The sequence below is a fragment of the Apteryx rowi genome, unplaced genomic scaffold (genome assembly GCF_003343035.1).
Source record: "Apteryx rowi isolate R43461 unplaced genomic scaffold, aptRow1 scaffold_402, whole genome shotgun sequence".
Classification (NCBI taxonomy): Eukaryota; Metazoa; Chordata; class Aves; order Apterygiformes; family Apterygidae; genus Apteryx; species Apteryx rowi.
Genome location: NW_020450552.1, coordinates 374875 through 400839, shown reverse-complemented (window position 1 = coordinate 400839; position 25965 = coordinate 374875). Strand labels below are relative to the sequence as shown.

The window sequence follows — 25965 nt, the reverse complement described above, 5'->3', positions numbered from 1 at the left end:
CGGCACCGTCCCCCGCCGCTTGTTTGTTGCGCTGGAAGGGCGCGGCTCGGCTCGCGGCTCGGCGGGGAAACTTTTGACAGGCTGCTGGGGAGAAAAGGGCAAACTCGGCTGTGGCCCTGAACGTCTGTTTAGCCCCCCCGGTTTCAGCTCTAAGCTAAACCGAGGCTCCCTTACCTGCTTGTGCTGGCTAACCTCAGTCCCTACTGTAAGAAGTGCGGCCCCCGGGCTCGGCCCGCGTTGCTAGCCCTGAGATAGGCTGTCAGCCCTTACAACGCCCCGCGGGAGCCAGCGCGCGGCGAGCCCCGGGGCCGCCCGCGCGAGGCGGCGAAGCACAGCGCGCGGCAGCCGGCGGCAGCATGCTGGAGCGACCGCTCGGTGCAAAACGGTCTTCACAGGGCTAAACGTTTCAAAAGTCAACAGCAAACTTATCGCGCCAGCACATGCCTCTTCGGGGTAGTTTACGTGATGCTGATTAACCTGCATTTGACATTTTAAACAAATGCTGTGTGTCCAAGAAGTAATTTCTTGTAAGAAATTTAAGATTTATTTGTAAATTTAGAACATTTGTAAGCTTAAACTGCCGTCTCAAATATTTAACACACAGTTAGGAAGAGGCTGGAACATAACGGGCCGTTCTCATGCGGAGGAACAGACTTTCGATAGTGTTTTTATAGGAGACGTCAGCACAGAAACTATCATACTTAGCGGCCCGATACAATTAATTGTCAGTAGTGGGCAATAAAAGGTTGATATTAGTTCAGAATATTTAAAATAATAGGGAATATATTTAAACATAGCAAACAAAATCTAAATTTTCCACATCGTATAATTTTTCACGTTTTACAATTGTAATATTACATAGTTACAAACTTACACAGTATGCTACTGGAGAAAAAAAAAGGGGGGTTTTTTTACTTACTCAGTTTGTCAAAATATTGAAGTAGTACTTACCCACTGCAAAGTCAATAAATCCATATCACACTAAAAACAACAAAAAGTGTTTTACAAACTGATACTTGTTGAAAAAATGTTTGCCAGAATGCAGTAGTGTAAAATTACTACTAAATCATAAGCATTTACTCATTGCAAAATGTATAAGTATCATGAACCTCTGTTTAGTAGTACACACAGTTTTTAATGTGTTAATGGTTTTGGTTTCTTCAAAGTGTATTATTTTTTGAAGTCTGGGTGTTTCTATTTGTGCAGAAAATAGACTGAAAAGCTTTGAGCTCCTACTGTTACAAAAGTTAAAAGGAAACAAAGTTGAGCTGCTAAGTCGGCAGTCTGGAGTGAGTCAATAGTATCTCCTTTGTCCTGCTAGCTTTCTCTGTTATGTTGTATCTTTGCTCTATTTCCTCTACACAAGCAAACGAGCATTTCTACCCTCAGCTAAATTCTCAATATATTTAATAGTTACACTTCATATGTCTCCTCCATTTCTAAATATTCTATTCCACCTTTAAAATTCAAATACATCTGCCCTTCTAGACCACCATACTGCATGCAACAGCTGTGATACTGACAATGACACTGTGCTCACTTCCTTAACCGTGTAGATACTTATGCATTTTCCATTATCTATAATTAATGGAGCAAATTATTGTTGTGTTGTTGTAGTACACCTCCATAAGGGAACAAATATGCATTTTTAAAGCATTCCATCATTCCTCATTTTTACAAAAATCCATGGGGACTGAGACAAGGAGGAAATGAAAATAACTCCCTTCCTAGTTTACTCGAGGATTCCCTAGGAGTCTCAGAGGGCAAGGAGGTAACATAGCTGGCTTTTACGGCAGGATCACAGGTCCTGACACAGGGTCAGAACGAATCCATGCTTGGCTAGCCCTGTGCTCCAGTTTTGCTTAGCTGGTAGCTAGTCCCTTGAGGGATCAATGTCAACTTAAGCATGCTAAAATCTACAAGGAATAGGTTGGCCAAAGGCTGAGAGAGCTGTAACCGGCTCCTGGAGGGCTCCCTGCTTCTGGGGCACTTGAAGCCCAAGTGCAGCTGCCAGGCTGCTGTGAGAGCTCTGAAGCTGGTCACAGGAAGAAATCCGAGTGGCAACAAAATAAAAGTAACCCCAACATGTAAGATTTCTGAAAACAAGAGGTGGGTGGATGTATTAGGCGGATAGGAAAAGTGGCTTGGGTGGAGACATGGCTTATAGATGGAGGTCTGGAAACCGGAGCCAGCTCCCGTCACTGTGAGCTAGATCTCTATGTACCTCAAATCCATTTTGCTCTGAAATTCTGGCCTTTGGATTGGTATTAGTTGTTCTGCAGATCTGTCATGCTCCCAGAGAAGATAAACAAATGTCAATTCTGTATCCCACATGGAAAGGAACTAGTGTTCAGCAAATAAAATATCTCTGTATTACATATGCCTTACATATAATAATGTGATAATCCATTAATGTAAGGAGAGAGAGGTATATATACATATATACATACACTCAGTTATATCTCCTCACATTAATAGCCCCATTTGTTTTAACTGTCAAAAAGCACTGGAAATGAGAGCTGGATCGCTAGTCTACAAACAAAGAAAAGTGAAACTATTAATTCACTGGGAGGTTGAAACCTGTATTTACATATGCACAATATACAGTTTTAACTTAATTTTATATTACAGTACAAATGCTCATCATGTATGCAAGATCAAGATAAATTAATAATAAGCAAAGTATATGTTTATAAAACTAAAAAAAATTATCTAAATGTGCTTTTCTTCTGATTATCTGAATTACGTAAATGAGAAATTTAGCAGATGATTACCCAAATGGTGATTCTTTTCCCTTTTGAGACTTTAAAAAAAATTACCAGTGGACTTCTGCTGTAGTGTTACATCTGTGACCATTCTAGCTGTACCATTTTGTGTCTGATACTTTTTATTTTTTAAACATGATTTTATACTTCATCCCTGCATTTTTCTTTTAAATCCATTGGAAAATGCAATCTCCTGATCCCTAATGATAACAAGAAGTTTTCTCTGGTAACAATAAAGGCCTATGCTATGAATTTCTACAGCTTTCATTTAAAACTTGAAACACATTTCTATCTTTTTGGTTGTAAAGGGTGTTAGTAGTATTAGTGAAATTTGGAAATTTCACTGATACAGACAACATAGTCTTCCTGGTTCTGCAAGCAGGCAGTTCCAGTGTTTCAGCTGTTGCACAGTAGCACTTTTAACAAGTAGCAGCCATGCATAACTAACAAGACTGAAAGTCCAGTTACTGCCGTTTAGAAGCCTCTACCTAGCTCTTTAATTATCAAAAAATCTTCATTTCATATTGCTGCAGCCATTTGACAAAATTATTAACAGCAGAAAAGTACAGTAGTTTTTCAAGATAGATAAGATACAGGGGGAGAAAAAAAGTTTAAAAAAATGGAGCCTGAGGCAGAGAAAGAAAGCAGCAYAGATCCAGCTACCCTTTTATAGTAACTGGTGTTTTGGAAGTGGGAAAGAGAAGAAAACTCTCTCTTCCTTCCAGCAGCTAGAAAGTGATGGCCCTTTTAACTGAAGACTGATAGCACTTTCATTTCTAGTATCTGGAAATGAGAAGTATGATTTTCCCCAGTTCCTTCTCTTGCACCTAATTGTGGATTCTGGATCGTGTCCTCTAGTTATGTTGATAGATATCTAATAGAATAGTATTCAAGTTTGGCATTTATGCTTCATAAAAAGTAATATATTGTTCAGAATATTTTAAAGTACTATAATTTAGTTTTCATGAATATTTTCTATTCTATTTGTACAGTTAACATTCTTAATACTATATGATAGTAGCTAAAAAGGGCATTACTTTAAAATGTGTATACACACATACACCTAGCACAGATGAAAAATATACACTTAGCATAGATTACAGATACAGATATTTCTTTTATAAAAGATAAATGCAAATTAAGAAATCAATAATAGTTCATCAGATGAGAAATATGCATTTTAGACTGCATGAAGAATTAATAAATGTACTGAAAACTAGGCAACACTGGCTGGCAAAACAGAATATTGAAACCACTGTGCTTTTTCAGGACTCTGAATGTGCTTGTTTCTGGCTGAATGTGAAATATGCATGAATATCTTTTCTTATAAAATAACAAATTTCACAAAGATTCCACTGTATGACAGTGTACTGATTAGCTGTCACAACTACTGACTAAACATTAATTTTGGTAGTCTTTCCACATTAAATCTATGAATTATTATATCTTGATAACTTTTCAATCTCTAGCCACAAGTGTAATTCCAATAAAATAAACCAAAATTATTAAAATTTTTGACATTTTTATTTTTATTTGTAGATTAGAGAAGTATTAGATAGTCTCTTTTGATTTGGACTTTACTTTGTTTTGGTTTCATAACGCTAAACAGTGGGATAAACACTAAAGACTAACTAGAAGGAGCTACACATCAGTGCAATCACTTCAGTTCTGTAACTCCTACAGATTTTTATCCCTTACAAGCATTAGAGCAATGATTTACATACCAGTGAGGGAAAACGAAAACGAGGGGGAAGCTCATTATAACACTGTAAGTGTATTTAGTTTCTCTTAATACAGTCTAGATTAAACCTGGCCTTGTCTTCATATGACACGAGAAGTGTGAAGGGTGAGAGCAAAGGGTCCTTTCTCATAATGGTCACACACAATTAATGCTCTCTTCACTCAACAGAGTAAACCAGACCCAAAATGGGAAGGAGGATCTGGGCTGCTATTCTTTCACCTTCGCTCCCCACCCCCATCCCTTGAGCTGCAAAGAAAGGATCAGGTTGCACTATTTTAAAAGCTGATGCAGTATGCACACTTCCTCAGTGTATTGCAGAGCACTGAGAGAAAACCTCTCTCAGAGCTCCCTGCAGGAACCCATGCTACTTTACAATACCCTATACTCAGAGATGTGCCTTATCATCAGAGGTGAGCCTTCAATTAAATGATAAAAAGTTCCCTTAAGTGTACAAAATTTTTAGGGAAGTACACAAACAAGAATGTTATTAAAAACTAACTTACCTTTGATATATGGTTTGAAAGCTTCAAGCTTAACGCAAGTCATAAAAACCGTAATATTACAATAGCTCAGCACTATAGGTAAAGTAGACCTGTAAACAAATAAAAAGAAATCAAGCAACTTAGCATAATTTTCTGCACATGCTTAAATAAACTGCACAGATTCTGGTCAGAGCTGTGGCTAAAAGGTAGTCAGTGGCACACAGAGGCTAGAAGAACTATGTAATTATGGTAGTATCTGTGAAGCAGCCCAACACTGAGAAGGTATAAATGTAGTTTAATCTCATCTTAGTCCACTTCTACCTGAGCTCTGTGACTTCTGCAAGATACAAAATCTCATTCAAGGCTTAAAAAAGACTTTGAGTTCTATAGATAAAAAGCTGTATATTAGATCTAAGTATTCTTACTACAGTTATTAATAATACATGATTATAAAACAAAGACTGGTAAACATTTCACTTGAAAGCAAGAATTAAAATAATGACAGGTTGTATCATACGACAACAAATATACAAGTAGTAGTTAAATAGTCCATTTCTCATGTATGAGAGTCATCATTCCAGAGGCAGAGGCTGCTGGAAATATGCAAGAAGCACATGAAAATGGAGGGAAAGACAGGAAAGGAATTAAAGTCTAACAGAAATTGCTGAGTTTGATGACTCAAGTCATCAAATAAGAAAACAGTATTGTATCTACTTTATAATGCTGTGTAAATTAATGAATCAAAGCCACACATCCTCTTACAAATCATGTCACAAGGATTCAACCTCTTTAGTTTCCTGAGGTCACAAGTGCCCATGCACTGACTCCTGATGGACTCTTACTTTCCTTTTTTTAATACAGACATATACCTCTCTAACCATTTGAGCACATACGAGTGCTAGACATTGCATGCTCCCCCCCCTTCCTTTTTATTTTAGCAAACTATACCAAAAATAAAAAACGATTTTCCCTACCATCTTTTATGTCCCTCTCTAGCCTTTCTCACATTGAGGAGAAGTTTCTTGGTACTTAAGCAGACAAATATTAAGGCATAAGGAAAAACAGAAAAAGATTATTTCAGGGAGAGACTGCAGCTCTCCAGGAAAAGGAATACTTTACTTAGTAAAAAATAATTTCAGTTCTTGAACTGAAAGGGACTGATGTTTATATTATCACTAAAACTTTTGCAGAAAGGGAAAGAAACAGTAACTTTAGACAGCAGTTCAAAAGGAAGTTCTGTCACAGTACAGAGCAAGAAATTTAAGTTCTTGCAGTATAAAAAATATTAAATCAATGCTGAACTTCTGCATTAGCCTTAAATAATGAGATATGGGTGTGTAGTTAGTCTTTAATTTGTCCAACAGCCTTAATGCTGAAACCTATACAAGAAGATAATTAATACAATAGCATTCATCAAGCACAAAACTGAGATATTCTTTCATTGAAACTTCTCCAGCTCTAACAAAGACACCATTCAGAAAAATGCATTTCAAAGATCACTGTAGATGCTGGACATAGCCTGATTCTTGAGTAAAAGAAAGACATCCGCTAGCCAAAAGGAAGAGATCTAACAAAGGAGAGACTTTCAAGTTTCAGACTTTCAAGTTCGAGACCTCTAGTTTGAACTTATCTATGTTTTCACACATTAGTAGATTCACTGGAGTTAGAAATATCCAGCATGAACAATGAAAATAAACTCTATCAGTGGATACAGCATGAAMACAATAACATATATTTTCCAAGTCTAGAGTAATTGTCAAGCAGTTGCTATTTGTCAAGGCAACACACTTGATAGTCAGGGTCCTCTAACCTCAGGCCATCTCATTACACTTATTCTGAGTCAGTCTCTGGTAACCCAGCTGGCCACCTTTCCTTAATTTGTTCTGAGGGTAAGCTGCAGATACAGGTTTCTTCTGCTGCACGTACTCAAAAATCTCAGGGAGGTAAAACCAGTGGCAATGGGTGCAGTTACCACACCATGACAGCTTATATGAGCAACAGCTGCTTGAGTTTTGTTCCAAGAGGAATGAGGGCCTGCGCAGGTCCCAGGGAACTCCTGGCCAACTGATCATTAACCGGGGCTTTCTCAAGGGCTTGCAGTGCCCAGATCTCGTCCTTTTAGGACTCAGAACTACAAATGGATACGATCAGCAGACTGGCTGGATTGGTTTATATCTCTCATCTAAGCGGCCAATTTTAACTATGATTTAAAACAGAAGAAAAAAAGTATATTTTGATATCATTTTACATTTGTATCTGTTATTTTCATTTTAAAAGCCCATATTTAACTATAGCCACTCCACAAAACATGATGATTCTTTTTGCTCTCCAGATCATTCTTCCATACCTGTACAATTTTTACTTACCAACTATATAGCTAACCTCTGATTCTTAATTTTTACATTTTATGATAGAAAGTTTAATTGCTTTTCTTTACTACATGATTTGATCTTTCAATTATAATTTGTAAACTGTGTGTAGATGGAAAATGTAATTTAATTAAAATGTAGCAAAAGAGCAATTCATTTTTATCAGTTAAATAACTGTAAATGTACTTAACATGCAAGGAAAAAAGTACATTTATCAGAACATATTGTACTGAAAACTGATTTATTCAACAAGGACTAATCACTGTTAGCTGGTGAAGTTAAGTGATTGTTTCTGGTCACCACAACCTTCAAGATTTTAAAACTAGTACATCTCATCCTCTTACAATTTTCATTCATGGACTCGGTGATAAAATGAAATTGCCTTTTTTCATCTCCCACTGGACTCTTCAATTTTGAACATATTCATCATTAATATAAAGTAGATGAATACATTTAAAAAAAAAAGAGCTATCAAAAGCAGCTTCAGCATTCCGTAGGTTATAGTTCCAAGTGCTCTGCCACTGACTTCCATTCACTTGGTTGTTTGACTCTCTTTAGAACTTTGGCATCAAAAAATGTGTTGCATAGTATTTTTAATTTATGTTATTTTAAAAGACTATGGTAAATTTAACTTTAATACAGGCTGCCTACTTTTGTATTTAATTTTAAGTGGTCTTGTTAGAAAGAAACATTTAATTTAAATAAAGTGTATATATAAAACTCATTAAACATATATTAATCATTCCAGGAGGCAACACAAGTAATAGAAAATGTGGATTCCTTCCTTTCTATCAGCTATTTATATTTTATGTATGTTCAAAACAGAATGGGTTCCTACTGTGCCTGCTGGTGTACATATAAAGTTAAAGAGACAGAGTCCTGGCACAGACGTTTGCCTTAATTTGCTTAACACCTGAGGTGCTAAAGTAAAGCCAAACAGAAGAAGCTTTTTTTGTAAAACATTGGCTGTTCAGGTGCAGACCTACCAGCACGATGAAGCAGAGGGTGAAAGGATGCTATGAAGGGCTGTAGACCCTCCCCCCTATTCCTCCATCCCTTCCAATTCCCCTGCCCCTCAAGCTCTGGCTACATTCCCCTATGCCTGCCTACTGAAAATTGAAAGAAGTTTAAACTAACCAGGTAATTAAACATAAGCACCGGCTACCTTAATCTCTGCTAAATATATAGACTTCGCATTGAACTTCCTTGTCCTCCCTGAGTTATTCAGGAGGAAAAAMTTCCTCAGGGCAGCTCCCCAAGTTGAAAGGAAGAGAAAGTAAGTTATTTCTGAGAACTTCCGAAGATTTTGATCCTGGCTTTCTGAACTTGATTTTTTGAGGATTCACAGAATCAGAGAATAGTTGGGGTTGGAAGGGACCTCTGGAGATGATCTGGTCCAACCCCCACTTAAGCGGGATTATTTCATAAGGACCAAAATGAATAATACTGTTCATTCTATTCATATTATTAATACTTAATAAGGATCAGAATGAAATTCCTCCTGCCAAATGTCTGTGATGGAAACAATACTATCTCATGGGTTTTCTATTAATTTGCTTGGTCTTTTCTGTGGTGGGCTCAAAGATTTCTTCTCTGTAGTAGACAGCATCTGAAGGAAAGCAGGAGGAAAAAGAAAAGTCACTGGTCAAAATGACAATGATAGCAACCAGTTTCTGAAGAGATAAAGAGGCAGAAAGTTTGGTTTTGATAAGGGCATGATGAAGTGAGGAAACAGAAATGAGGCAGAGACATTTCATTAAATTGTGTTATAAAATCTTCAAAATACCACAGACCACATTTAGAAAAGCTGACAGTGCAATAACAGGGAGGAGGACTAAGGTAGGCTCTAGCTGGTTGAATTTGGAGAAGGGAAGGTCCTGAAAATATTTGTTTCACTATTGCAAAGACTACCGTAAGGCCAAGATTCATACATAAATCCTATTAAAGAATGTAAGAGAGGCCAAGCCTAGTTCAGGCCAGGCATGCACCTGGCACATTATCCTGTCTCCACAGCGGATGTAGGCAGGTTCTTACCCAAGTACTCCCTCAGAAAAGAGCAAGACCAGGACAAGCAAATATGATATTTCCTCTGTGTAGTCTTCCAGCATCCCACTGTTTTTTAGCTCAGGGTTTTTCCTGATCCTGAGGTGGTTTTTCTATTCAGTGACCTTCACTAGATCTCTCTTCCAAGGTCTTCTACAGTCTCTCCTTAGATCCATGTGAACTTCTTGCATTCATACTATCTTTTGGCAAAGAATTTTAGGGGTATATTACCCATGGATATATAAAACAATATAATTCATTATATTACTGGCTTTTAACCTGCTTACAAGCAGCTTTACCTGAGGATCCCTCATTTCTATATCAGTAGAGAAGATGAAAAGTTAATCAATGTCCATCCTTTCCATGTGTCATTTTCAAGCATTATTTTGCTATTCTGAAGAAGTGTTAGAAGGGTGCTGTAATTAAAGTCTCTGAAGTAGAGTCCCTTGCCTCTGTCCTGGAAATCTATTTCTTCTCAGTGCTGCCAATCAAAGATTGGTTTGCCTGCTATCTGTGGCAGATGCTGAAGCTGCTATTGCCCAGAAGTCCTTCCAAGATCCTAGGGAACTGGAAGCTCAGATGAGCACATTCTGAGAGAGCCACTGGTTCCCACTGTTAGGGAAGATGCATTAGAGGAAAAGATGCAGTCATGCATATTGTGCTCTTAAAAACCTGCTGGTCTTTCTGCAAGCAGAATCTAAAAGAATAGTAGGGAGTGGAAATGAAGAAAAAATTTGCCAATCCACAGAAATCAGTCCCCTTCTAAGAAAATTACTTGCTAAGAACTTGCTCAAGGAATGAATGTAAATGTTAGCTGAAAAATGAAGTAAAAAACTGAAGATAAAGTAGTTCAAGCTTCCCCGAAAGGAGGAGGACATTGTTCCTGGAGTTAGGCAGCGCACCTCAAGTGGGTAGAGTTAACATAGTAATTAAAACACCAGAAGCTTGTGCAAATTTCCTATTATTCAATAGGAGTTTCATAAAGCATACAGTATACTCCCATTTTCCATCAAGTCCCTGCTATGTGTCTTACCAGGCATAGGGATATTTCTCAAGCAGACAGGAAAGCCTAGTTTGTTTTGGAAAAAAAAAAGGTAAGATGGATAGATGGAACAGTTTTCCATCCTTAGGTAAAAATATAAACAAAGCCCCTTCAGAAATCTTCCTACTGCAAGGTGAACAGTATATTGTATTCCACTACAGAAGAAGATAGGCACCTATTGCAGAAAAATGAACTCTTAGATGAACTTTTAGAGAAATTATGTAAACTCCAGTTACTTTCTAAGCTAGTAAATGATCCAGTACTATTGAAATAGAGGTGGTTAAGAGAAACTGATAACGCTAGGACACTCAAACTTTAGAAAGTCTTTACATTTAGGTTGGCAAGTAACTTAACTCTAGTTAAAGTGACTCTGATGCAAAATGACCTGTGCCTTTGCAAAATAGTTTCTGTCAGTAGATTTCACCTAGGCAGTGGCCAGTCTATCAGCTGTAATGATGCTGGGTATGGCTGCAGGACCTGATGATTATTTTGGGAGAATATGCTTGGCTAAGCCCATAAGGAGACTGTATTGAAAGTTTTACAGGATCCAAAGAAAGGTATCAGAAAAAGGCGTAGAAAAAAGATGTTATTCAATAGGTAAGCAAAACAGTTTTTCAGGAACTCTCAGCATCCTTCTTATTAGAATAGGACACCTATTCYTGTCTGTTATGCATGAGTGCATTTATCAGAGTCCGCATTTGAAAAAGATAAATTTGGAAGACCAGTCATGGTTATTGGCTCCCTGCTAAGATTATCTGGTTCGATATCTGAAAGTTAGAAAGGTTCAGAGCCTCCAATGTTACCTAACCCCAAATGTTGTTTGGTACTGACCTACTTAATTCTAGAGCCATACGGCTCCTGAAAGTTTCTGAAGAAGATCTTGCCTCTCATTGGCCTATTGACAAAAACATATAATTATTGCATTGGCTATTACTTCTTGTTTGGTAAATCCCTGAAAACCAAGTACTTTTTGTTTAAGGCAGAGGGTCCTGACTCTGAGATATTTATATGGATACCAGGCATCCCCTGAGGATCACAGAGACCTTGAATTTGAGCAAATCCCTATCTCTGAATAGACCTGTGTGTCACCCAGACCCTTGGCAAATCAAGTTGTGAAGAAGGCACACAGTGTATCTGTGATTGGTTTACCTAATTTTTAATGAGGAGAGGACTTATTTACCATAGCCATCTGATGTGGCATATACTGTGTAGTTACAGGACTGCTGTTTCAGTCAACTTTGTGCAGAATGTAGACAAAGTATGGGATATTTTGTGTGAGACTGTAAAGGCTGAAAGACATTTCACTGACCTTAATGGGCAGCTTAGAAGTTGATTAATGTGACCTGCTACTGTGTGGGATCTCTCTTGTGGGAAGTAAAAAGCTCTTGATAGTCTGGTGTATAACACTGATGCCATTAACCAAGTGTTTCAAATCAGTGTTGCTGTTTATTAACTCTGAGAACTATTGATCATAGTTTTAGAACTGTGTGAACTGAATGGATCATCGGTTGTGTACTGCACTTGAGCCCTTTATCTTCTGAGACAGGCTGTTATGATGACCACACTTTGGGGGGTAGGGGGCACAACAAAATCAACAAAAAATCCTCCTTGGTTCCAGAGAAAGACTGAAGGGTAGCACTACATATAGGCAGTGAGGCATTCCTATTGGGAATATAATGTCTTTTCTCTGCTGCATGGACCCCTACATAAAAATAGACATGTTGCAGGCAGACAGTTCAAAATCACTGATGAGTGTCTGGTTAGGAGATTATGGATACTCTCCCAGTCTGAATTTGAAATAGCAAATGAAAGTGCTGAGGTACTGATAGTTCAGAATGAACTGCTAGCAACCTCACTCTTTCCTGTAAAGAAAGTAGTAGATATAGAAGCTTCTGTCACAAAATGGTGACGGTACCTTTACTTCTGCAGTCAGCTGTAAAAGGSAATCTGTTTCTGGTGTTGTTTCTAATACTCTGGATAGCTTGTTAGAGAATAACAGATAGAAAAGCCAGGAGAGCAACACTTCACTCAGCACTACGTACAACAAGGTATTGAAATTGCCATGACACTCACTACCAAGCCTCKAAACACATAAGGCGCTCCACACAAAGGTCAGCACTCAGCCAGTCACTATCATGGTCAACACTCTCTGCTGCTGCATGGAGCATCCAAGAAATAAAATAGGTCTTTTCACGCCCTGTACTTTAAAATATATGAATCCAAGATACACCATGTTGCTGATGAATCTTTTATCCCTTGCTACATGCAGGGACAGCAACTTGTGCTTGGAATCATGCTCCTTTTGCCACTGTCAGACTTTTCTGTGAAAACAAGTGGACCATTGTAATGGATGTGCTCCAAAAGCTCAGAATCTCAGCTTTTACGACACTGAGTAAGGTACATTGTCTTAAAGCATAACTATAGCTTTCCTTGTGGAATTCAGAAATAAATTGATTTCTGTCCAAGGAAGGTCTTCTCCCTGTTTGCCCCACTGTATGTTTCCTCTTGGAAAAAGGAAATGTTACTATGGGACATGTCTCTCTCCAAGAAGAGTATTGTCATAAATAGGTTCTGAAGAATCAAACCTGGAAAAATCTTAAATCCCAGCAACTTATGACTGTCTTATCCCTATATAAAGGGATGTGTCTAGTATGTTAATTCAAACCATGTTTTGGTAATGGTCATAAGGAGACAGAAGTGACTAAATTAATTATACTATGATATATAAAGTTAAATGAATCACATAGTACATCTACTGCATTATTTCCATCTTCGTGGCATGATAGAAAGATTGGAATCAGGAATGTTTGTACTCATTTCATTATTTAATGCCCTGAGGACAGAGGACATGAAGGTGCTTCCAGTGGTAGTCTACTGATACCATCTAATGGACTCTGCTTGTCCAAATAATTTGTCCTTGTACTCACACAGCACATGTATACCAGCAATGAAATCCATCTACACAAGCACTCAAAGAAGAAGCCAAAAGCATCCCAGATGAGTTATTCATGCACTTTATAAAAATTGGGCAATTAAAATAACTCTTTGAGCTTTGGCCTACCTAGACAGAAAACTGGGTTATACAAATGTGGGGCTGAACACATGCACAAACTACATTAAGAAAACAACCTTCTATTTATACTGTTGCTGTATATCACCGAATTAGTATGGAGCGCCCAAAACTACGCATAAATACAATCTCTAAAATTCCAGAGAGAATATTTTCTGAATTCTGACATTCTCTTACTTATTTCTCAAAACTGGCTTAAGAACTTCCAAACTCTGAAATGATAATGCTTATACTTTCTGACCTATATCCAACCATAGGATTGTTTTTCTGAACTACAGTTTCTACAGCTTTGTCCAGTCTAATTTGAGTTATTTTTAAATAATGGAATCACTGCCACTTTAAAACATTATTAAATCTGTTAAGGTAGAATAACTCAGCATAACTGCACATCATGTTTTCCAAATTCTATCCCATGCCTTTCAATTATAGATACTCCTACCAACCTTATATATTATTACATTTTTCCAGTTTGCTTGTATATTGTTGTTTACCCCACAAAGTCGTTATCCAAACTGCATATATTCTTTTTCTTCTTAACAGCCCCTTAATTATTTCTTAATGTTTCTGAATGTCCTTAATTTAATCTGTAAGTAATATTTTCAAAAGTGTCAAATGATAATTAAATTCATTGGCACCTTTGAAAATGGGGCTCAGATCATTCTATTTTATTATCTTTATATCTGTGTGGATAGAATACTACCCAAAACATTAACAGGCACCTTACTGGGGGTTGATTTCCATAGTAGTTGCATTGGGCCCTAGAAGACAGCCAGAGAAACTGATTTTTTCATGCTGATAAACCCCCTCTGGTTCATTTCCTTTAGTCAGCAGAAAATTATTTTTAAACTGTTCAATTAAAAAAAAATGAAATGGGAAAGCTGAAAATATAGTTTGTATTTATAACTTCAAACTATAAATATAAATGTGGATGTCCAACTTATAAAAATTATGAAATTAATACAAATGTCGAAGAGCAAGTTCTGCCAAGTAAAAATAGACAACTTTAGATTTCAATTATAAGAAAAAGGAGCTATACTACTTTAGCATTTTTATCAATTTGTTCAGTTCATTAAGGCATCTCACAATTTAGAACCATTATTCTCTGTTCAAGAAATACCTACGACCATAAACTACTTCTTTCACTTTCATGGGAAGTCAAGTCACTCAACTTCTTTCAGAAGGCTGTATAAAACAGTATTTTATTTCTATCCAAGAATTATATTTTCCTATCCTTGTAAAGAAGTGTGAATTAAACATTCTGAAGTTACTTGCTATACATGTTCCTCCAAAAGCTTCTCTGAGTAATATACTGTTTTTCTTCTCTACATAAATTATATTGGTATAAAAGTATATTGGTATGTGATTCCTATTCTTGCTCCATGATCCTGTGGAAATTTTAACATACAGTATACTTTTATAGCAAACAAATTTATAATGCATTAAATTATTGTTGGCAAATAAGAGTCCCAAAATTAAACATATCAAATTGAATTATAATCTTTCTCCAGATAGGTTTGTATCATAAAAGTTTTAAGACTTCAGTGGTCTCCTTCTAAGTACATTCTCAAATAACATAGTAAATGTCTCCTAATTAAAAAAAAAACAATCCTCGTAAATCTAGATGTTTCATTTGCAGTATTGAACGGGAAAGTTATACTGGAAAACCTAAGTTCTTACCTATCAAGATAACAAGACGGATCTACAAAAGTGAAGGGGTGCTACTTCCCTTATTTAAATGTTCCTCTTTGGGAAGTTGAGTGAGTGAAAATCACTTGATTCTCTGCATATTATTCGCATTTCTAATACAGCTGCCTCTAATAATTGAAACATTTGTAACATGATTTGGAAGAAGAAGGTGCAATAAAATGCCCATGCCCACAACCTTTCCTGTCACAGACCAAAGAACAAGCACTGAAAAATAAACATAAGTCACTAAGTAGTTAACAGATATACATTTTTACTATTTATCACAGTAATTAAATGTTTTTCTCATTTTCCTTCTAATCGAATTTCCTAGAAAGAACAGTATTCAGAATCGACAATTTAGGCAAAAGATCTTCATTCCGTCAGTATACTTGCTCTTTTATGTCACATATTTTATGCTCCAACAAAAGCATATATATGAACGATTCTCATTAGAATCAAGACCATGGATGCTGGTAACATGAACCATATGTACTTTTTAATATTGTTTTTGAGTGTAGAAAAATAAAATATCTTGAGATGTGGAGCACAAATACAAATGACGCTTTCAATATCACTAACTGATTTCATTTAAGGGTTCCATTATCACAATATAGATAATACACTTAAGTTTCTTTTTTACTACTAACAGAATTTCCTTAGCACAGTAAAAATAGGCTGTTACTCCTAACCACAGAAAGTAAAATTGATCATCAAAGTTCTGTTTTTATTTAGGAATCACAGGCTTTTTCAGCTATTCTGTCAAATAATAAACTCTAGTTATCTATATGAGACTTAATAGGAACAACATGTGTTCTGAATGCAGCAAATTTCCCTGTAATATCAACAAAGCTGAACATACCTCAAAAGCATGTGCTAGACAGAATTAGAAGCCAAGGAACTAGTGCATTGACAGTGATGAAACAGCTTCGTGTCCAGGGGACCAAGTAGTGTAAACAGAGTGATGGTACTGCTTGCATGACCAGGTAAAATGCTTTATCCTTGTTTATGATGTGCAAATCAAAATTATGTGTTCATGAACTTTAAGACTAAAATCCATGAAAATCAAAATATATAAAGGCATACAAAATACAAGGATAAATCTACTGACCAAAAAGCAACACCTGTATTTTTTGCTGATTTATCATGTGTTCAGATTACCCACTTTTATCTTCACATTCCAGAATTTATTTTTCAAATTTCTTCTTTAAATTCCAGTTTATTGGTTGTATTCAGTGGAGCAAACAGAACTAGGAAAGGAGAGAGATGCTACAGCATTGTGATGACAGAACTCTTTGCCTAATCTGTTCTTAACTGCCAGTGAGAAAGATTCTCCACCATCTCTAGATAGCCTGGTTCCAGTGTTTAACTCTCCTTGTAGTTAGGATTTTCCAGATGTGTACCCTATTCTTCCTCATTGTAAATTAAGATAAGTTTTTCTTGTCCTTCCACAACTGGGTACAAACAACAATTGATGACCATCTTCCTCATAATAATCTTTGTATATTAGATTATTTTCCCTCAATCTTCTCCTTTCTAGACTAAACAAATCCAGTTCTTTCAAAACTTGCCTTCTAAATCTTGTTTTCCAAAAACCTTTTCACTCACACACTCTCCCATGAATTCACCTTTACCTGGACATCAAACTCACTGTCCTTTTCTAGATTTTATTTTAACATTGAGACGCAACAATTTTTATTCACTGACTTTTAATCTGGTCATTTTGCATGAGTGTTCTTTAATTTTGCTTCATCTTTAAAAATAGATAATGTTATTGGGGATTTTGTGGTACTGTACAGCAGTCGACCCTGCAGAGCCTTGAAACAAAACGTATCTCTCAATTTCTTCAGTAACTTTCTTGGAAAATAGTAATGACATTTAATTTTCTTTAAATGTAGAATAGTTTACTAGTTTTCTTCTCACTTTTCTCCTTTCCTTCAAAGTACTGGTTAAAAGAGAGATCTTTTTGCCTTCTATTTAGCAAAACTGTAACTTTTATTTTTAGGTTTAACAGCTGAAGAAAAGAATTACAATATCTGTAATAAATAAGCAGATAGATGGAGGGACTGGTAGGCAATATGATTGCATAAATCTAGTTTTCTTAGAAAATCAAGCTAAAATAGAAGGAATATTTGACTCAAAGCCTGTATCTGACTTTATTGTCGCAAAATAGATAATAAGGTAGAAAATGTTGCTAATTCAAGTATATTATGGTGTCCCTTTTTGAAGATTACACAGTTATTAGTTTGTGGTGAAAGGATGTCACGTTCTGTATTGTTTTCAATATGAGTTTTGTCTGAATAAAGCAGAAATATTCTGGACCAAGAAAAGTAAAACAAAGGATGTAAGATAATAACAGATCAAAGAAGTGCTTTAAATGCTGCAGTGGCTGTCTTTCTTCACATTTATTTCCAGATGCCTGCCTTTAGAGAAGTCTCTTTTTTAAGTACTTTTTTTTAACCAAAGACAGTTTATCCCAGGAATCTCCAGATTATTTCCTTGAAAAAAAAAAGTGAAAAACTGGGCAGTGGTTTATGACATCTAGCCCAGATTTTCTGCTTTGCTCTACTTCACTTGCACAGACCATGCAACTATACCACAGTCACATATGAAAGTTCTTCTAAGAAGTGGTTTCTACAGTTTGGTTTTGCTTTTTAATATTCATATAGTTTATTCATAGGCTAGTTTCATAATGAATTCCTGAAATTTAGTAGTTGCTTTTTGCAAGCTAGTTAATCTGTCCATCTACAAAACATGCAAATCCTGTGATATTTAGGTGTGAACTCAATATACTAAATGAGCAGATTGGCCCAATGGCTCCCAGCAGCCTTATGCTCCTTCTGCCCTCGCTCTCTGAGCTGCCTATTCCCTGTCTCAGCAAAAGCYTTTTGCAATTCCTCTAGAGTTCGGCCAAATATCTGATGCAGCCACCTCCTCCTAGCTGTATCTCCAACTTGTCTTCCAGCAGCTCCCAAAAACGATGTGCCCCCATTTCCTCAGGAAACTTTCCAGAGAGGCTCAGCCCAGCAAGGGATTATTTAAGCAGGAGTGATGGGCACACGTCTCTAGCACAAAGAGAAAAGCAGTTTAAGAACACTTCTCTAGCAGACAATTGTACCCACATTATCTGCCATGCCATTTTTCAGAATCTTTTTTTCATAGAAGTCATAAAATGACTGCTTTTTCCCTAAAAAGAGGAACTACCAGTTCTGGTAATTCAGCCATTAGGTTTAGAATATGTAATGTAATTAGAGAGAAGTGGACAAAGTCAAATTTTCTTTTAGTTTCATGCCATTTTTTGGAACTACACTCAAGGGGATCATAGCATTAGAATTTTATGTAATGCTTTTGTTTTTCCAAATCACAAGTTCAGCATTATTAGAAAGAACATATTTTCAACTAGATACGTAATATGTCTAAGAGATTTGCTTTATTCTTTCTCTATTTTTCTTAYTTTTTCATTTACACTCTCTTACCTTTTCTGATGTATTTATACTATTATTTGCAAGAAGAGAACTCTATTGAAGCCAAAGCAAGTCAAGAATCATACATTCATGTTGTAGAATTGATATTTTCCCAACATAGCTCCCCACTGTGTTGCACATATGGTTGATGGCAATACAGTAAAGCCAGAAAAGGCTGGTTAGTTCCTCCAGAGAAGCTGTCTGCATTTCTGCAGGACTACTTCTCCAAATACATGATGTTACTTAACCTACACGTGGATTTATCGCTGTGTGGCTATTGTGACGGTCTATTCACTTCCCAGTGCTCCATTAAGAATCATTTCTTCTTAAGAATTGTTTCCAAACGCCTGCTCCCAAACTCCCCTTCTCAACTTCTGGCCGTTTCCCTTTTCATCTGTAGCATTCTAAAATTTTGCCCAATTTCTTTCTTTCTTTTATGTCCTGTATATACTGAGTAACTTTAACCACCCTAAATCACTTTGTTGGTAGATTACAGACATCTAGCAAATTTAGTAGCTTTTTAAGAGAGTCGTTACCTGTTTTTGTATTTATCTATTTTCTTTTAAATTACCTGTACCTGACTCTTCATACCAAAAAGCTTTGAGCATTCTACATATGGCTATAACAGCACTAGATATAACAGCTCTAGTAACTCATTAGCTCCTTAATTTTACATACTTTTAAAATGTAACATTTAACATACAAACAAAAATAGTGACAGCTTTTTTCCTCATAAACCCAATGGCATCCTGATACCTAAAGATTGCATTTTATTAGACTGATATCTCAAGGATTGATTTTGCAATGCAATGTAGAAAACAGACATCCTCAGTGCTCTACCAGAGGAGCTGACCCCCTTTCAGAATCTGCATACAGTTTATATTTGAGCAGTTTATCTCCTCTTTTTACATCTGAGTAGCTTAAAAGATAATATTCAACTGAGTGCTAACATACTGTGTTCTAACTCTGTCCGACTTCCAAAGTTTTTCCCCTCTGATTTTTTTCTGTCTTCAAACTTAATCAGTTAATCCTAGGTTTTAAAGTAGTCTATTCAGGTAATTTTATTTCCTCTACCCCTGTATCCTGAACATAGTTTTCTACAACCTGTAAAATTAGAAAGGATAATGAAAACAAGTGGTGACCTCACTAGGTCAAAACATGACCCGGAACCTAGTAATAATTACATCACATACTGGAAAATTGTCCAAGTAATACAGAGATTATATTAATCCCAAAATATTATTGCATATCCCTTTTTGAAATCTGTATAAATATTCAGTAAAGCACTTATGCCATAATATACAGGATGAGATCACTATTTTATATTAAAGTGTGTCCATTTCAGCATCAGATCCTTCTCAAAAGTCTCAAAATAAAACACCATAAGCAAATGTATTTTGGACCTTCATCCTACAAGGAGGTCCACATAGGTGGAATCCAACTGCTTTTTAATTACAAACTAAATCTATTTACCCAAATGTTTCCATACTAACTTCTTTACTGTAACCATGCTTATTTTGAGAAGAATATTCACTCATTTAATGGGCTTTCCAGTTTCCATTTAAAAATACTTCCCCATTAGATAGCTATTGTTTTACCTTGTATTCTTCTCCTCTGACTTTTTTGATTTCCTGGCTTATTTTCATATTTCTTAGAGATAAAACTCATACATTAGATCCAAATTTATACATTTGCTGACATTTATGCTCAGGAGAGAGTAGTCTGAAAGCTACCTTTAGGTTTTTAGCTTTCATGGCACTGCACTTTTAATTTAGAGCAGGCTAGTACAGCTGTAATTATTGCCAACTGGATGTAGTTCATAAGGTTGCATCTGTGTTAGTAATCTAAACAGGGCCCAGGCCCAGGCCTCAGCACTGCCATGTGATAATCCATAGCATTTAACTGTTAGCATACTGTCTGGTGTGCTTGTGGCCCATGCCAACAAGCACTCAGATGAAACACAGCAAGCGTGGGGAAGAGCATGGGTTAGTGAGTGCTCCTGGAAGGCAGGATGAACGGGGTCGCTCTGCTTTGCGGGGGAAGGTTACCCGGGTGAATGAGAGCTGCAGTGTGCTATGAACTCACGACTGGGCTACAGCCCTTTACGTTCTTTAGTCATCTAAGAAAATAAACACATCTGAAAAGTGGTAGAGATTAGGCATACCTTCTTCTGCTCCTATTAGGAGCTCTGTGCTAAGGAGGAGCGCTGCTGGCACATGAAAGGGCTTTAAGGTGACTGTGATTTCCCCACAGGAGAATTCCCAGCCTGGTGAGCAGGGAAGGATTCTGGCTCCTTTGTGCTACCTGCATGTAGTGGCCAGAACAGGAGGACGGGATCTGGCCATTAACAGTTTCAGATACTTTCCTATATTTTTAATTACCACTTTTGTTTATTGCATCTTCAACTCTCCTTTCTGATAAATGATCTGATTTGTAGCCAGTGGTATCAGTTTTCCTTTTATTCAGTGTTATTCTACTGGAAACAAAGAGAAAAGTTAACAGTTGAAGAAATTTGAAAAATTGTTTTCCTGTGTTTCTTCTTTAAAAGTTTCATATATTTTCAGATTATATTAACAAAAGTATATTAACAAAGATGTTAATTAGGCTTTCTCAGTTAGCATCACATGGTCCAAGTTTTCTATTTGTTTTCTTTATTTTATCTTTGCATGATGACAGGCTTAAAGTTCCCATGTCCAGTTCCTTTTTTTTTTTCAGCTCTTGCTCTATTCTTTTGTATTTAGCTTCACCAGGCATTTAATTTTAGGGGAATCTTGCTTTTACTTCAGTGTTATTGCTGAATCAGCTTCCTGCTATTACTCTTCAAACTCTTCACCCTCCTTTCAGCGGTTTTCACAATATGATTACCCTTTTTCTGGATCTCTTTGATAAACCAGAAGTATTGTACAATCATAAAGTCTTAATTTTGATTTTTTTTTATCATTTTTTTCTTTTGCTGATAACTATCAGATCTAGGACTGCATTGCCTCTCATTTCTTCCAGTTGTTTTAAGTACTATACAGAAATATCCTCCTGTAGCCTATTTTGAAACATGTTTCTTGCACATAATTCAAATTCCTCTTCTACATTTTTTTTACACGTGTTTTCATACACATAGCAGAATCCTTCCTCATAATCCTAGAGAAAGTCACATGAAACAAACCTTCATCACAGTCTTCTTCATGGATTTTGCATCTTCCATTTTCATTTGTGAAATTAGTTCTGCCTCTGCTAGCCATGTGAATTCCAGGATCTGCATGCAGCGTGGTTGTTTTATAAATTATGCTTCCCTCACCTTATCTTCCTTATATAGAAACAGACAGTTATATTCTATTTATGTCTTAACCAGCCTTGTTTGTAACGCAATCAAAGCACATTTCATGGAATTTGTAGTTGCACTGCACCACTCAGGACTACACATACGTAAACTGTGTTTATGAACAGAAAGATCTAATTCTGCATGATTATTTCCTGCAGGACTTTCTAGATGATGTATGTTTTCACATCTCAATGTAAAAATATTCACTCAACTTTATTYTTCTCTTACAAGTGCTTCCCTATGGTTATATTCATCTACTGGTTGAAAAATCCTTCCTGTTTTGTTAGTATTTCCAGCTATGCTTTCCTCACTATTCTTCATCTATTAAAAAGACAGACATCTTAACTGGTTATTTTAACTGAGACATAAGCACCCAAAAATAGCAAACTGAAAATATATAAACTTTGGTGTAAAAATCATTATATTTTCAAGCTACAACTGTTTCTTTTTTAATTTTTAGATTAATTTTACTATTAACCGAGAGTAATAATTTTATAACTTAACACACAAATCAATACAGTACTCTCAAAACCAGTTGATGCTTCCATGCTAATTTAAGTCAGTTTGATGTGTTTCCTTTTAACAATAATATGCCAATGTTGTCCATTATTTCTCATAACAAATAAGACCTTATTCCACAAGTACCCTACTGTAAAATCGATACAACTATCCATTAAGTAAGGGACTATTCAGGATCCATTACTGCAAAATACAGTTAATAGAAAGGGCAAATCTTCGGTAAGCAGCAGTGACAACTTTACACATGCCAATTTATACTATTTGAGGATATAGCCCAGAAAATCCTAATAAACAAGTTTTACATATTTTTTAACATTCCTCTTTCTTTCTACAGATAATTTCCATATGATTCATTTTTTATGATAAAATTAGTTGCCACTGATTCATTCTAACCAAAAAACCTCCTCACTGCTACTACTGTACAATACAAAAATTCGTTACAGTATATAGATAACTGCTTGAGAGATTCCAAAGTTCCCCTGCTTCCTATTCCTTGTGTGTAATGTCATCTCCACACTCAGTAAATGAAACTGGCAAGCAAGGAGCTTTTTTGATGGGCTCAAAATTATACAAAACCCTGCTTATAACTGCACTGGTTAAAAACCTCTGGGCATCACAAGTGATGCTCTCAGCCATTCCTCCAATCAGTCTCTAATAAGTTACTATTATATCATTACAGTAAGTATCAGAAGAGATTTCAGCATCATTGTTTAACATATGTTTAACATATCTAAACAGAGAAGTTCTCAACTTCACTACTTATGTTTAATCTTGTATTTAACATTTCTTTTAGAGTACTGTCTCAAAACCAAAGAATTCAGATTGTCTAAACAACATCTAATATGGATAATAAAATATGTAGGTATATACCCCTCAGAAAACATTAACTTCTATTACAGATTTCTGCTACAGCAAAACATGATTTGCAAAAAAATCTCCTACTTTTACTGATATTACTGGAGTATACACTCTGGTTGTCTTACTATTTTTACTTTAACTGCTTCTATTACTATCCATACAAAGCATTCTTTGCATTATCATTTCTCTTTAATCCATTTGCAAATAAAATCTAAAACCTTCTGTCATACCATTTATGAATGCAATATTATGTTTGCTTTCATTCAGATTCTCTGTTTAAGTTAGCATTCCTACACTGAACCTTCTTTCTTAAGCCTATATTTTTACAGGGATGTTTGATACTGTCCATACTTATTATGCCATTGATGCACAAAGCAAGGTACTTTGATATTACAAAGAAACGTGGCATGAAAAGCTTAAAATGCTGTCACTGAATTGTTAAGTTTCTTACATGGCTTATTGAAAATGCTAAAAATAGCAGATCCACCCAGTGTTTAGAAGTAAATATATTCTTGAATACATGTGAACATGCCTGAGGCAATATTTTAGACAAATAGATATACACGTAAGAGAGAAAAATGGATCAGTATTCAAGCAAGAGAGGTAGGAAAGTCCAGTGCAGAAAGGAACAGGAAAACTGGGCTGATAAAAGAAAATAAATAAAAAAGGGAGAAGACAGAGAAGGAAAAGCACTTAAGGAGAGAAAAGATCTTTAAGCATAGGTACAAATCAAGAAAATATTACCGTAGGAAAGAGGAAAATAATTTCACCTTTAACTTTTAAAAGCTATCCCACTTTTTCCAAGTGAGCCATGTAGGTCTCAAGTCCATTTTTTAAATAAAGACTAATGCTATATTTTCTTAAATTGAAATGACTTTAATAAGGATTTTATATTATTCACATTTGATTTTACATTTCTGTGAACATCTTTGAATTACAAGCTCATTAGGCAAGCAGCTCACTTTACATTAAGGCAGAACAATACCTCTTGACTATACAAAAACATTAAAAATTCCTAAGAGTGCCGTATTCTTCTTTTATCTCTTCACTATAGTAATACCTCTCACAGAAAATACTGTTATCAGCATCAAAGCAAAGGGTCAGCAGTCTTCCACATCAGAAGTTAGGATAATACTCTCAACATGGGAAGAAGGACAGCTAGAGAGGTAGCAGATGAAAAACTTCAGGAGAGATGGTAGCTAAAAAAAGTCAGGAAAAAAGCAGGGAAAGATAAGATAAGATGAGATGGAAAGGACAGGAAAAAATAGAAAATACACAGGAAATAGGGACAGTAACAATTGTACTTGTTCATTTTATAAATGCTACAAGAAGAACACCAACAAATAAAGGGGAGGAATAAGATGCCATTCTTAACTAAAAGAGAGAGGCCTAAGATGAACCCTACTGCAGTTTGAAATTCTCTGTTATTCCTCTCTYAGAGTGCGATTTTACTCACTTAGTTTGCAGTTTGAGCTAGTCAATCCAAGGCAGGCTTCCTGTGTAGTCAGTGGAATGAAATGGGCACCTCCAGAGGGCGATTCATCCCATGCTAACGTCTGAATCTCAGACTCTGAATCACATAATCTGAAATGTAATTAATTTCTTGAAGTTCATGAGGTATTTGTGAACCCAGTAGCATATCTTTAAACTGGATTTATTTACAGATAAAAATCTTTGGATTAAAATAATTTGAGAAACAGCACATTTTCAACTTCCTTTACTCTGAACAAAGAAAATTTATTAATGGCTTTTAACTGCAGAGAAAATGCAGTGGTTTGTGCTGCACAATATTTTGTTATTACTGAACATTATCTCTGTTTACTATACTGAGTACAATGAAAAAATAAGTCTGATTCAGAACACAGTTCTCTCTTCTGTTAAGACTAGCTATGTACTACTGACGTTTTAAGCATATTCACTGTAAGTAAAATCTGAGCTTGACATGACTAGAATTCTGTATATTCCAGACATCAAGCTCCAATTCAAGAAAGATCCCATTTATCTGATACTTACAATGGCCATTGCTGATATTTCAATAATTTGTTACTAAACATAGCATATATTGTTGCAAAAAAAATGTTGAAAACCTATGTCTACAAATAGTCATGAGTATTTACATTGTATTGGTTATTTTAAATGAACTATAATTAGATACAAGAGTCATGGGTGAAGGGCTGGTTTTAAAGTTCACATGTAGTCCAGTCTGCGTGCAGGAAGCTCTGGTGCGGAGCAAGACTGCCATAATAATCTCCTTACACCTCCTTCACCAGATCGCCAGCCCAGACACAAAAACAAGACTCTACTCTTACCGAACCACCACAGTACCAGAGCATAACTAACTACAAAACAGGATGGAAAAGTGAGCTTTCTTCCTGGGCACTGCTCTGGGGAGCTGGCAAGCTACACCTGAGTGACAGTTCACAGCACACACTTTCTTGTTAGTACAGAAAATCTGAGAAACATAATCCTGGGACTGTTCAATTCATACTCATTGCAGACCTAGGCACACAATGCTCTTGTGTACACAATGTTTTTAATGACTATGTCAGAATACAATCATCCTGATATTACAGATTACATGAAAACAACGCAGAATGGTCAGTTACAACGCAA

General features: G+C 36.1%; 1 long non-coding RNA gene across 3 annotated transcripts in view; it reads left to right on the top strand.

Annotated features, from left to right (window-relative positions):
* LOC112970711 overlaps positions 1-25965 on the top strand; it is a 65470-nt gene that overhangs the window by 1419 nt on the left and 38086 nt on the right. The window lies entirely within an intron of this gene.